Source organism: Anser cygnoides, chromosome 4, assembly GCF_040182565.1.
Source record: "Anser cygnoides isolate HZ-2024a breed goose chromosome 4, Taihu_goose_T2T_genome, whole genome shotgun sequence".
Lineage (NCBI taxonomy): Eukaryota > Metazoa > Chordata > Aves > Anseriformes > Anatidae > Anser > Anser cygnoides.
This window is the reverse complement of record NC_089876.1, coordinates 32687130-32700099: the sequence shown is the minus strand read 5'-3', so window position 1 is coordinate 32700099 and position 12970 is coordinate 32687130. Positions and strand designations below refer to the sequence as shown.

The 12970-nt window shown below is 49.9% G+C and overlaps 1 protein-coding gene across 6 annotated transcripts in view; it reads left to right on the top strand.

Annotated features, from left to right (window-relative positions):
* Positions 1-391: 391 nt before the first annotated feature.
* ARHGAP24 (Rho GTPase activating protein 24) overlaps positions 392-12970 on the top strand; it is a 188323-nt gene continuing 175744 nt past the window's right edge. The window contains exon 1 of one of the 6 annotated variants that reach the window (XM_013190528.3): positions 392-459. The gene's annotated coding sequence lies outside the window, so the exon portion shown is untranslated. Of the gene's footprint in view, positions 460-6930; positions 7028-7206; positions 7486-10869; positions 11110-12970 lie in introns of those variants that run through there. The other 5 variants (XM_048074525.2, XM_066996637.1, XM_048074527.2 and 2 more) reach the window with 5 other exon arrangements.

Genomic DNA, 12970 nt, shown 5'->3' with positions numbered 1-12970 from the left:
ACTGTTACCAAAAGCCACCTGAGCTCTGGTGTTAAGCAGGGTAAGCTACACAGAGGGGTAAAATTGATAATATAACTGGAAACGCTTGTGGTAGTAGGATGGCAGATGTTGTCAGCCCCTGCAGACATCTCTCCTTGAAGGAAGTGCCGATGGATGTGCCAGGAAAGCCCTGAAATCATTGCAGCCTGAGGCTTGCAGACCCTGTCCTGTGAGCAGATCTCTGCCTTTAGCAAAGCTCCAGGGGCTGAGTGAGGTTCCCCTGGTGTACAGCATGCTGGTGATGGGGGCTCCAGGTCTGTGTGTCACCCGGGCATTAGGTACCCGTGGTACCTCACCTGTGACATGGGCTGTTGTGACATAATGTGATGGGACTAGAGGGGGCACTTGGACCCGCAGGCATGGATGGATGTGGAAAGATGAGGGACGTGTGGCCTGGGAAATGCTGTGCTCGGTTCTAAGGTACTGTGCAAGCCTTGACAGGAGCAATCCTCTCACAGGGGCTTTCTTGGGTGAATTCAAGGCATTTTAGCAGTCATCTTTGGTGACTCGTTCCTTAAAATAATCCTTCAGCACGAGGGAACTGAGCTGTTCCCTTCCATCACCCTTGCCTACTTGGGCTCACTCATCACACGTGCTCACTAACAACAGCTGACCAAGGAACGTGTATGTGGTGTTTTTTTCAATGCCTTACACACACCTTTTAAAAGAGATTTTCTCATCTGTCCCTGGTGACTGAGCCTGTTTCCTATGCAGGGGAGCACTTGGTGAGCAATTTGCTTGACAGTTGTTTCCCTAGCTTTTCCAGTAGCTATCGGTAGTGATCCGCCCATATTTCTCTCTGCACTGTTTCCCTTTTCCTCTTAAATGACGCAGGCTGCGTGATGAGGCATGTCACTCATCAGAGTGGCAGTCAGGCCTGTCGGGACTGCCCCCGGGGAACCCCTGTCTGTTATGTGCTGGCTGGTTTGTCACATTGCCCCCTCTCCCGTGCCGCCACGCTGAAATGCAGAGTAATGCCTCTGTTCGCTTTTTCAGGGCTTCCTTCCTAAAATGCAGACGTTTCCTTCATCCACAGAGCTGTTTGAGATGCTGCCTTGTACCCCTCTGTACTTGTTCTTCACTGACGTAACATAACCACAGCTGTCTGGGGCGATGCTTTGTCGCAGATAGCAGCAGAAGTCAGTGCTGTCATAAACTGGGACTCAAAGGATTTTACAAGGACTCAAACTGTGCCTCATGCAATAGCTGTACCCGTACATTTGCTGTAAGAGCTTTCTGGTACAAGGAAGCAGAGGGAGGCGTCCGGTATCACCCCAGGAAATTTCCTGAGGTGTTCTCAGGTTTCTCTCCAGAGATGAGCTCAGAGCTGGATGAGTGAGGGCCCTCCAGCCAGGCTTGGTGGGGGAGACTGCCCAGTGGGAGCGGTGGGGACAGTGAAATACAGACACCGTGACACTTGTACAGCTTGGCTGCTGAGGCTGTACTGAATTCTTTATCCACTGACATAACTCTGTGAGATTCATCACATTTGATGCATTTATTCCTGCAGTCGGGTTCACCGCGGGTTGCTGTTTTTCCCTTGTAAATTTAGTGCTGCTTTACAGGGTGGATGTTTCTATTTTCCATCCCACCTATTAACTATTTTCCACCCCACCTATTAAGAGGCATGTAAACTGGAGCTCCTGTTTGCTTATGATGTCTAAGAACATGTCTTCACTGACTAGCAACTTGAGAAGATTGCTGGGCCAGTGGTGAGGTGCTCCAAGTATTTGTGGGTAGTTTTTTTTCTGCTGCTTATTGAAAGAGGAGTTGCTCAGAGCTGGCGTCTGCGAGAACGAGGTGAGACAATGCAGACTGTAACCGTACTGTTTGGTTCTGCTTAAAGCAGTGATGTATTTTAAATGCGTCTGCAAAATAAATCCTGACACTTAACGGCTTCTCTCTTGCTAGGTGCTTTGTCTTGTGTTCGTGTAGTGCATTTTTTGAATGTCAGGGTATAGTAACAGAGTACTCTGGTTGCAGTAGGTGTAGCCAGAATTATCTTCTCACCAGGATTTTGTACTACAGTCTTTGTTTCTGGTCATTCTGCAGGTAGGATATTATCTTTTCTTACACTGACTAGTCAAAGAAATATTAAATGCCTCATCTAAACAGAAAAAAAGACGATGAGCTTAAACAGACCAAAAACAATAATAGTGATGTTAATACTATTAATTGGTCTTCTGACTTGTGGGTATTGTGCAGCTGACTTCAACATTTTTTCAGATGCTGAGTACTGCATAGAAGTGTTTTTAACTGAAGGCACAATTTGTGACTAACGTATCTCCAGGCTTGAAGATGCTAGTCTTAAAGCAAGAGACCAAGTACTTTTTAATGCAGATTGAAGTCATTAATGTTGACAGGATGGCTTTCCTGATAAACAAGCTGAATTCACTAAGGAAGTTAGACCTCCATGTTGTTACTTGATTTCTCAATGTCTCGATATAAACTGACACCAACTCTGAAATTTCAGCTGTGTAACTTTCGGTTTTGTTCAAAGCACAAAATATCTGCAGTTGTTGTATCAGGTAGTGCAGACTGGAGATTTCTGTAATGAGCTTGAGCAAAGTGGAAAATACCAAGCTGGGTTCCAGTTTCTCCATGCAAGCCACCTCGTTCTTTTAATGCCAGTACCTAAAAGTAGTTCTTACTGTGTGGGCCATTTGGGGAGAAACTGGCTGTCTCTTGTTTGTTAATAAATGCTCCCTGCTTCGAGTGTTCACCAAAAAAAGAGAGAGAAAAGCAGCAAACAAAACATGGTGAGGGTGCTGGGGAGGCACGCAGAGGTGGGGAGGATTGGAGCTGTGCTGTCTGCAGTCTGGTGCGTGCTGTGATGGCTGGCTCGAGCCCACCGTCAGCGCTGGGTTTCCTGCCTGCTGACTTCCCACGTCTACTCGACATGGGATTTGTTTAAACTGAAACACTTTCAGGTTGAACATATGTGATACCAAAAATGAACTGTACAAAGGCTGTGCACCAAGCCTTTTCTATTGTAACAGAGTCTGTTTTAATACCAGGCTGCTGCGGCTGCAAAATGGGCAACTGAAGAGGTTTATGAAATGTGTGGCACAACAGAAGTGCTGCAGTATAGCTCTTAATTTTTAAAGGGAAGAAATCCTTCTTTGCACTGTCAGTGTTCATAACAGGGACAGGCAAGGACACTCCTTACCCATGGGGATTTCAGCTTGTAGGAAGATACCCTTCTTTCTGTTGTTATTTACAAAATAATAAAAAAAATAGCGTATCACCAAGGGCTTTGCAAAGTGTTCATTGGCAGCTTAGGCAGACAGCCCATGAAATGTGTAGATTTGAAAATTTTATCCGATGTAGAAGGGAAGAGAAGTAAAGTGTTCAGTTGTAAAATGCTTTGTCCAGTGTCCAGAATTGGTTTTGTTAGTTACTTCGAGCTCTGATTTGTGTTAACTCAGGTTTCACTGTTAGAATGGCTGCAGTGGCAAGTTTTCCTTAATTTTACTCCTTCCTGTGTGCTACCACCCCTTGCAGGGATGCGTGTCCCTGTGTCCTGTGCTTCTGAACAAAGATACAGGGTCAGTTACCCTTCTCCTGCCTGGCAAGCCCAAATGAAATTTGCTGTATGGCTGGGAAAACATGCCACGTTTATGCTAGTAAGGGCTAATTCCTAAGTAATCTTGGACCAATATCATAAGAACTTGAGGAAATCAAAGCCAAGTGTCGTAAAATCCGATCTAATCTAGGATCCTGTCAGCAGCCTTGTGAAAGAGTCAAATCCCATACTTGCTGAGCGCTGAAAAAAAATTAGGTTTAAAGTTTTCTGTTAGTGTACCTTGTTGTTTCTGCATTTCTACATGGCTCTGTCGTGCCAGGAATTGCCACTACATCTATTAAAGCTCTATCCTGCGGCTCCTGACAGCTTTCCAGTTCTGAGGGCTGTGTTAATAGGACTTGGCATGCACCTGACAGGGGTCACCATCGTTGGTTTCCTCAGCCAGGTCATAGTTGAATCAGCTTCCTTTTGTGTGTCCAGTTTAAATTCATTTGCTATTCATAATGTTTTCGGTATGACTCTAGACTCAGCAATCTGGACTCGAAGGAAGTAGATGAGATAAAATTGGGCCTGTATTAAAGTACGAGTTCCCCACTTGATAGCAACATCCAACCTAAACACTATGCTCATCTGAGCACTTACACAAAAAGGGGGAGGAAGGCGATGGAAAAGCTTTCTTGGGAAGACAGCATTATGGATCTCCCCTCTGTAGCGTGCACATCTTGAGTCCTACGTTAGTCACACTTAACTAGACCAGAAAACAGAATGCGCAGATAGGAAGTGCTGTGTTGTTGTGTGCCCTTAAAAGTTGCAGCGGCAGTTCAGTTACCAAGAACAGGGGTGGAAAAAGTGGTAAGGCACGGGAATGTGGAAATGTAGCAACTGGTGAGGAGGCGCAGGTGTCTCGGTGGCTGTGGGCTTTTGAGATTTTTAAAAAAAAAAAATTAAAAAAAATCCCTGCTGGACAGCGCAATCCTGATAGCTTCGATATCTTTAAAGATGCACAAAGTTCTCCAGACACTCCTGATACCACCTGCATAGTGCTCAGTGGTGTCAAGTACTTTGTTGTGTGTTCAGGGAGGACCTCGCACTTCTCAGCCAGTTCTCAGAGGTGTCAGTTCTGGGTCCTGTCTCTAAGTACACCCGAACTACCACGTGAGGCTGCAGAAGCAACTCGTCTTGCTGTGACTCGCTCTGCAGCCCGGTTTCCAAAAGCCCCGGGGCTGTGTGCACGTGGCTGCGGGCTTTCTGCTGTGCTCGATAGGGGCTTCGTGTGGCCAGCAGCCCTGGCTGCCCTCCCGCTCGCTTCCTGCCTGCCGCCGTGCCTAGCGAGTGCATTGTGCTGCTCTCCTCTCGCTTCGGCGGCTGGAAACTTCCCCGGGGTTACTTCTCTTCTGTGAGAGCAGCACAGTAGCAGAACAGCCATTTCCTACAACCTAAACAAGAGGCCTTGTGTGCTGATGTGGCTGCTGTTCAAGTCAAGGGAAGGCGCGGATCGATGGAGACCGAAGTTACGCAAGTGCCCAACTTAGGTCTCTCTACAGTGTCAGTTACTGCAATGCATAAAGCCCGGCTCCCACGTGCGCAGGCACCTCATGGGAGCAGCCACGTTCCTTGATGGTGGAAGGCTTCCCAGGCCATTAAAAAAACGTTTCTTGTAGCATGTCATTCTGGCTGTTTTCCCCGTGCACCGGTGTTTGGCAGGTGCCCAAGCCGAAGGCCAGCACAGGCAGCCTGCTGTGCGCCTGTTGCGTTCTGTCCCCCTCGTCAGCTGAGGGTTGTGCATGGTTACCTTCCCCCTGAGTGGCCATGTAGACCTGGATGCTCTGGTTACTCTCCTAAAAAAAGAAAAAAACAAAACCAGCAAAGTCACAGCAAGACGAGTTGTTTCCCCAGCCTTGTGTGGCTGCTGGGACGAGGTGCCTGCCGCTGTGGTGCAGTGTGCCGTCCCCCAGGCTGGGACTGCTCTTGGCCTCACCCCTGCGTTTGGAAGAGGGATGGTGGGAATGGCTGTGCTCTGCCTTGTCCCCGTCTTATCTGTCTGGGCTTTCTTCCCAGGGACGGAGCAGGGACCAGCCCTTGTGCTCAGCAGCTTGCACAGTTCTCACTTCTGGCTGCTCGCTCAGACAAGCTAGGAGGGTGAGCGAAGTGCCTTCGGTATTCCCCTTCGTACACCAGTACTGGGGCCGGCTGCTGTGTAGGAGGGTCTTTGCCCTTACTGCAGCATTGCTGAGAGGTAGAGGTCAGCGTTGGGATTCACTCTGGACAATCAAACACCTTCCTAGATGTTTTTTTGTTAGAAGCAGAAGCTGCTCCATTGCAGTGGCATTCCTGCTGCAAGCTGTAGCTTATTGGGAGTTCGAGTGTGTAAATGTTCATCCCTCATCCACTTAAAAACTTCATAGTCTGTGGAATTTGTTAGAAAACTGGTTGCCTTCAGAAGGCTGTGACTAATTGTTGTAGTAGCAGGGATTTTTTAGTGCTGCTGTGCTGGGTGCAGCTGGGACCAGCAGACACAGAACTGCAAGAAATGGGCGATGGGAGGGAAGCCTGTGCGAGTGTGCCTGGGCCTGTCTGTGCTGCACGTGCATCAGTGCTGAATTCCGGGTCATGCAGGAAGACTTCTCTAGTTTATTCCACAAACCTGTCGGCTCCAGTTGTCAGAACCCCCCAGCCTGACGTGAAAGTGGCAGCGCTTGGTTGTGAGGACGCACGGTGCGTGGGGCCCTGCTTAGGCTCGAAGGGGTAATGTTGTGCTGCAGCAAAGTACTATTATTAGGAATTGTTTCTTCGGACTTTACTGCAGCGTGGTGTTAGAAACTTGGTGTCCTGAAGGGGATTTGGAAGAAGAGACCTGTCACCAGGCCACCGTGGGCTCTTTGCCTACACAGGGGGCAGCTGGGGTTTGCCAGAGGGGCCCTGCTCCCACCTGGTAGCGGTGCAGCAGGGCTGTGAGGTGCTGGGCTGGCCGAGGCCACGCATCCTCCGCCTTCTTCCCGAGCACTGGGAGAAGCGCAGCACGGCCTCACGCTCACTGAGGCACGTGGGAGCAGTGAAGAGCGGTGTCATTCACTGCTCCCGAACCCCAGCTCCTGCTGCAGTTTCTATCCAAATTCCCGCTATGAGTTGGAGTTTGCAGCCCAGTCGGGCTTGCGGAGGTGGCGCGCAGCCCCGTGGGGGTCCCCCGCAGCCCTCCGCCGGCTCCGCACGAGCTCACTTCTCCCTCCCGGTCCTTGCTCAGCAGGGCTGCAGGCCGGGAGTCAGCGCCACGAAAATGGGTTTCCGTTGACCGGGGAGGCGTTGCAGGCAGGGGAAAAAAAAAAAAAAAAAAAGAAACAAAAAAAAACAAAACCGGGGGAGGGAAGGGAAAAAATTTGCGTTGGGTCACAGGGCGTCTGGGTGTCAGCTGGCTGCTGCGTGCGGCGGGAGGGGAGCCCCTCGGCGCAGGACGGGGCAGCAGCGGTGAGCGGCGCCGGGCGCCTCGGAGCCGCGCGGTGCGGGGGCTGCGGCCGCCGCGCGTGGGGAGGGAGCCGGGATCGCCCCGCACGGCAGCGGCGGCGCTGCTCCGGGGCCGCCAATGAAATCCGAAACCCGGGGCTGCGTCTGAGGGCCGGCCCTGGGAGGCCGCCCCAGCCTCCCGACCCTATATTTACGCACCCGCACGGCCGGAGCCGCGCTTCCCAACTTTTCGGGGCGCTCCTCGTCCGGCGGCCGGGAGCTGGGGCTGCGGGCGCCCGGATCCGCCGAGCGCTGGCGGGAGGGGGAAGGAAAGGCGGCCCGGAGCGCCGGCGAGCTAAAACGAGCCGTGGCCGCTTCCCGGGCCGGCTCGGGAAGCCGCCGCGTTGATGGGTGAGAGCGCCGGCCCCGCCCGGGGCAGGTAGGAGTCCTTGCCCGGGGAGCTCGCCGCGGCCAGGAGCGGGGTAAGGTGGCTCGGCGCTGCCCCGGGGCTCGCTGGCAGGAGGGCACGGTGCTGGCCGGCCCGGCGCGGCGCGGTGCGGTGCGGTGCGTGCGGGCAGCCCGAGCGTGGCCGCGTGCTGCCACATCCGCAGCCAGCAGCGTGCCTCTCGGCCGGGCGCGGGGGTGCGGGCACAGCGGGCGGGATCGCAGGGCTCGTGGCTTCAACGGGAATAAAAGCCCTTTGTGCTTTCTGCAGTGCCCACGGTGATGTTCGTCTCGGGATTTGCGCTGGTTGTCTTAACGTCTTCTTTTCTTCTCCAGAACTGCCTGTAGCAGGCTTTCAGACGTGACATGCCCACTGGGACAGGCTTCACAATAAGCACTTTGATTTTAATCGCCAAAGAGTTAGGCAATCTTCAGTGCATTTGAGTTACTGAGCGGATTTCTTTTTTAAGATAAGGCAGTAGTCATCCTTGTTTTCCTCGTCATTTGGGCTTGCAGGGAATATTTATCTGTCTGTATTTGTTCCAGTAACATGCAGGCAGTTGCCAATGGGGGTGGGGGTGCATTCTTTTTCAGCCGTGGTGAGTAGTAAATAAATCGTGTTCAGCATTAGAGACATTGTACAATAGGTAAGCAGAAATAAACTGCGGGGCCTTTTTTAGGTAGGTGTCCTTGTCCTGCATAGGGAGAAATAAGAAACCAAATTAATTCCCTGTGTAAGCGTAGTGACTGTAATACTTGGAATTTGTCTAACGTGAATCTGAATTGTGTTTGTGTTAAGAAGCATGGTTGCTGGGAGAAGACAATAACTCTGAGATATCAGCTGTCACCAAGGTGCTGTTCGGTTAGGTGTTCGTGTAGGGGAGCAGTTCTGTACCTGTGAGATGACGGTGTCTTCCTGTGCATTTGGGGGGAAAGGTTTCCCCTTGAACTAAGAGTTAAGGGAGGGTGTTGTGGCTATGCAAGGGGCAAAGCATCCTGTCGCTGCCAAAATCAGTTTAGTACCATGTTGTACTCGCGGGAGGTGCACAGAAGTATGAGCAGAGGGAAAGACAGAGTGAAGTTTGATCTCCACTCCCTGTGAAAATCTTGTGCTCTGGCAAGTCCTGTTATTGCAAAAGGCATCCTTCAGTATGTGATACAGTGGCTTGAGTTAAAAATAAATGTGCTTAGAACTTGTGTTTCTTCATGCATGATGCCTAAAGTTTTGTCTGCCTCTTGTTTGGTTTGTGGTCTTGTCTCCCAGCTGCTTTTTTCTTCGCATGGTCTTTTCTTGGCTTTCATTTCCTGATAAGATAAGGAGAGTTAGCTCTGGAATAAAGAGTGTGCCCACACACACAGACAAACTTCGGCTGCCTTGTGGCTGAGCAGACTGCACGTTAGCTGTCAGACATAAAGGAAAGGACAAGCCATCTTCTCAAACTCTAAGACAAGGAACACAGTGAAGGAAAACATGGGGTGTAGGAATGCTGTGTTCGCTGTCTGGTAGGTGGCTTCTGTGATGCCGAGGACTCCAGGCAGAACAGGTGGCTGATACTGTTGGACTGCAAGGAAACAGATTTCTGTAGAGTTTGTTACTCCCCTGTCAGTTTGGGCAGGAATAGACACAGGAGGTGGCTGGTGGTGCGAGGAGCTGCGTGCCGAGGAGACCTGTTCCTGTTCTGCAGCCTCTTGCACGCATCCTTGCTCTTCCCTTCTGCTCGGCAATTTTGCTGCTTCCTTTTGGGTGGTCAAAGTGTGGATGGTGAGAACCAGAGAGAAGCTGTGTGTTAATTTTGTATTGAATGGACTACAGATAGAAAATGAACCATAGGAGTCCTTGACTAGCTCCCATTAAAGCTAGGCAACTTCTTCCAGAAAGAGATGGTTTTGCTAACAGGAAGTCACTTGACACTCTCAACCCAACATTCTGCAGTATACTCGCTCGGTGTAATTATCAGTCTGAAAGTATGTGCTTTACTACTTGCTTTATTTGTTTGTCTTTAGCTACCTGCTTTGTTAGCTCTGGTGCTTATTAGCTCTTTGTATGTTCAATAGCCTTCTTCTTTCAAATTTCTGCTTCATCTGAACTGCTGCCTTGCTCTTGGCCTTTGTTTTTTGTAGAAGTGAAAATCCCAGTTCCTTCATTACGTTTGGAGGTCGTTTATTCTACTCTTGAAGTGGTTTCGAGTTTTCTGACATGCTCCTCGATGTTTGAATACCTGCACTGGAGGTAGCACTTGAGGTGCAGTATCGTCGAATCCAGAGACGTAACAACCTTTATATTGCAATTTTCTTTCTCCTCGTTAAATTGCCTTGCAATGGCACAAGTCAGGGGGCGGTTGTGTTGAGCGGGGCCCTCGGCTGATGTTGCAGAAGGATGCTCTCAGGTACTGTCAGCTCTTGGCAGCCCGTGCGACGTTGGGCCAGAAGGCGCCGGCTGGTGCCCAGACAGCCGTCTGTCCGTCGCCTTTCCTGTTCACAATTAACCGCTTCCCTGGTACTCATCACCTGCACGGGTTTTCAGCCACCGTCTTATTTTTGCTTCTGAGCTGTCGGCTGAGCAGCAAAATAAGGTATTTCCCCTGAGAGCAGAAACCACCTGCACCGGGAAGGTTCTTCATTTGCAGTCACGCTCTGTGACCGGGCTGTTAACTGTTGATTTCGCGTTGTCTGCCTGGCTCAGCTTGTGTCTTGTTGGCCTTCTGGACCAAAACATTGCGCTCCCCAAGCCTCCAGGGGCCTCCGGGGAGCCCACGAGCACCCTGCTTTCAGCTATAAGCAGCTCGTGTTGTTCCTTGCAGCCCTGCTTTGTTCTGAGGGGCTTGTGTGTGCCGCGGCTCACCAAGACAAACCTGTGTTGAATTCCTCAGCAATGCTTATGGAGTTTTCTGTCATGAAATACCATCTGTTTTCTTATGTTTAGTTCTGCGCAGTAAGGTATTATATCAGTTATGAGCAGTACCTCTTTAGAAAAGACAGGTTTCACACCTGTTGCTTCCAAGAATTAACCAGTTAATTCCCGTCCTTTTCCTACAGTTGCCCATGGTTTTAGAGCAGCTCGAAGTTGCATCTGGCTTGGTGTTCTTTGCCTGCCACACCGAACAACCATTATGTGTTAAAAAAGTCAAAATGCAAGAAAAGTGACGTAGGGCCACGTGCGTTACCAAGGGCTATGGGAAGGCTGTGAAGGGGCCGCTTGGGCCCTTCTCTGCCAGGACAAGAACACCAGGGTGTATCTGAAGGCAGTGGTGGTGCGTTCAAAACAAATGAAAGGAGGTAGGACTGCGCACAAGTAAGATGTAAATAAGGTCTAATTAAGATGCACAGATGCTTGCTGAAAAATGTTGTGGTTAGTAAAGGGAAAACCCAGGTTTCAGGGGTAGCTTGCTGAAAGTGACATTCTGTGCTTGTGTTATTTCTGCTTGGCCCTGAGGTTTAACCTCAGCCCCTCAGAGATGGCACGCTGGGCTGGAGAGACGACTTCTGTCCCCTCCTAGGCGCCCATTTGCTCCGTCACGATCCTGTTTTGTCTGGATGTTACGTAACTAGGGGGAAAAAAATAACCTGGTATTCTGTTTGGTGCTTGATGGAAGGAAACTGAAGGACCACAGCAGACCGTCGCTTGCCTTGCTTCATTCAGAGCTGCGTGGACATTAGGTTGGGTAAGAAGTGGTGTTGGTGAGCACGCTGGGATGACCGTTTGCACTTGTGATTTTTGAAGGCTGCAGCCTTGTCTGAGCAGTGTTGCAGGGATGAGTGTTTAGAAAGTGAATCCCACGAGCGAGTCCCGTGTGCTGGGGCAGAGCAGAGCTTGGAAGCCTGCTTCGGGTTCCTTGGGTAGGCAGTCCTTCTCCGTGCGCCCTGCTGGCACCTTGGTGGGGTGTCCCAGTGGGAAATGAAGAAGCTGAAGCGCTCTGCACGCCAGCACCCAGGAAAGGAGAGCACTGCAGACAGTCAGGCATGGCTTCGTGTGTGTGAGGCCACTGCTGCGTTGCTGGAGCAAGAAAGGTGCTGCAGAGGCTGCAGATGAGATTTGCTTCTCATTCTTCAACTCTTACTCCGTGGATCAGCTGGATGTGGGTACAGCTTGCAATGGCCAAAGTGGCTCATGATTCTTACAGTGTTTTGAGGGGGAAAAAAAGTTCAAGGAAATCTCTAAGCCTTAAGAAACGTTGCTTTCTATGGTAATTCCAAGATCTTCTTGCTACCATGACTATATTTAGGACTGGCTACTTGAGTCAATTATTACTGTAATGGAGCACTAATCCTGTTCACTTTACCTGCTCGGGCTGGGAACGGGGAATTGCAGTTATCCATACAGAGCACAGTGTGAAGCTCCTCTGTCCTGCTTCCTCTCGAAGCATACCAGACAGAGGAGTAGGTAAATGCAGACGTACCAAGGAGATGAAGGCAAACTTGTGAAAGCTTTTTTTTTTTTTTTTTTACTGATACCATCGCTCAGTTATCTAAGTATTGTCTTGGAAAGTGCTGTGCCATTTGTGGACTTAGTGGTATTGTTCTGCGTGAGATGATGAAGGAAAAAGCTGTAGTGTACATCTCTTTCTAGTTATCAGCTCCCTGTCCCAGTATCTGGGCTGTTCAGGAAAGCTGGAGCGAGCAGCGTGCTTGTTGTGTAAGCTTTTTTATTTTGGAGCTCCCGGACGCTGCCTTCAAGGCCTTGGGTGTCCAGCGGCGCTCTGTGTGGGTCAGCTTGTGTGTGCATCTACTGCGGGGGACGCGTGCGAAGCTTTTACCTCCCAGCCGCAGCTGAGATCAAAATTGCAGGTCCCAAGCGTGGGTAGTTGCTGCTAAGTGGTCTTGCAAAACGCAGTGAGAAATCCTGCAGGCTGGAAAGAAGCTCTGTCTCTGGCAGTTGCAATATTTGTGCAGCTGCTCCCACTTTTTTTTTTTTTTTTAATTTAAGTTTTAAGCAGCGAGCAAAATTAGGGAGAGGTGTTAGAGGACTTGTCTGGAGAAAGAAAACTTGCTGTGCCTTTTTGTTTGGACATAGTGACACGCCTCATTTTTTTTTTTTTAAGGGCTATGAGTCCTTCCTTAGGTTTGCAAGTTAAAAGCCTGCTTAGGTTTTGTCTTTAAGCAGAGCTAAAGGCGATCTGCTAGCATCAGAGGTTTGCGGATGGGCTTTGTGTTACTGTACTCCCTGTAGTAATCTGGGAGCTTAATCAGCAGCATTGCTGGAGCCTGAGGTGTTTTGATCCCAGTAACTTTTGATGTAAATTTTGTGGAGTTGAGAAATGAATGGTAAAAGTCCTGGTCAAAAGGCTTAATCTGACAAGTTCTGCCCTGTGGCCAAAAAGGAAGTTTCAGAAAGAAATCGTAGCAGCAACACCACCTGCTAGTCACTAACTGGTTGCAAGCCTGGGGATTAACTTTGTTCGTATGCATGGTGAAATATCATTCACCGTCTGCTCTAAGACGGTCTTATTTGCAGTGCCATTTGCTGTTTTTTTTAAATTAAAAATAAAGCATGCATATAACTCTGTTACATGGCAGTCTGAAGCC